Genomic DNA, 270 nt, shown 5'->3' on the forward strand with positions numbered 1-270 from the left:
CTCGCCGGAGCCGGCCGGCGTGAGGGAGCACCCATCTGGTCGAGACCGGGATGGGAAGGGAAGGGGCTCTGGCTTCAGGCCTCCCCGAAATACAGTTGTATCAGGGGGAGAGCTTGGCTGGGGGCAGTGGTTTGGGAGGTCAGGAGCCCTTTCTCCACAACAGACACTCGACCTCTTCACTTCATTAATACGGCAGGGGGGGAAGTAGCTTGCTGCCCTCGTGTCTGCTTTTGGTACCATTGTAAATACTTTTTGAGCTACTATTACAGT

This window comes from Buceros rhinoceros, unplaced genomic scaffold (genome assembly GCF_000710305.1).
Source record: "Buceros rhinoceros silvestris isolate BGI_N320 unplaced genomic scaffold, ASM71030v1 scaffold29881, whole genome shotgun sequence".
NCBI classification, from domain to species: Eukaryota; Metazoa; Chordata; class Aves; order Bucerotiformes; family Bucerotidae; genus Buceros; species Buceros rhinoceros.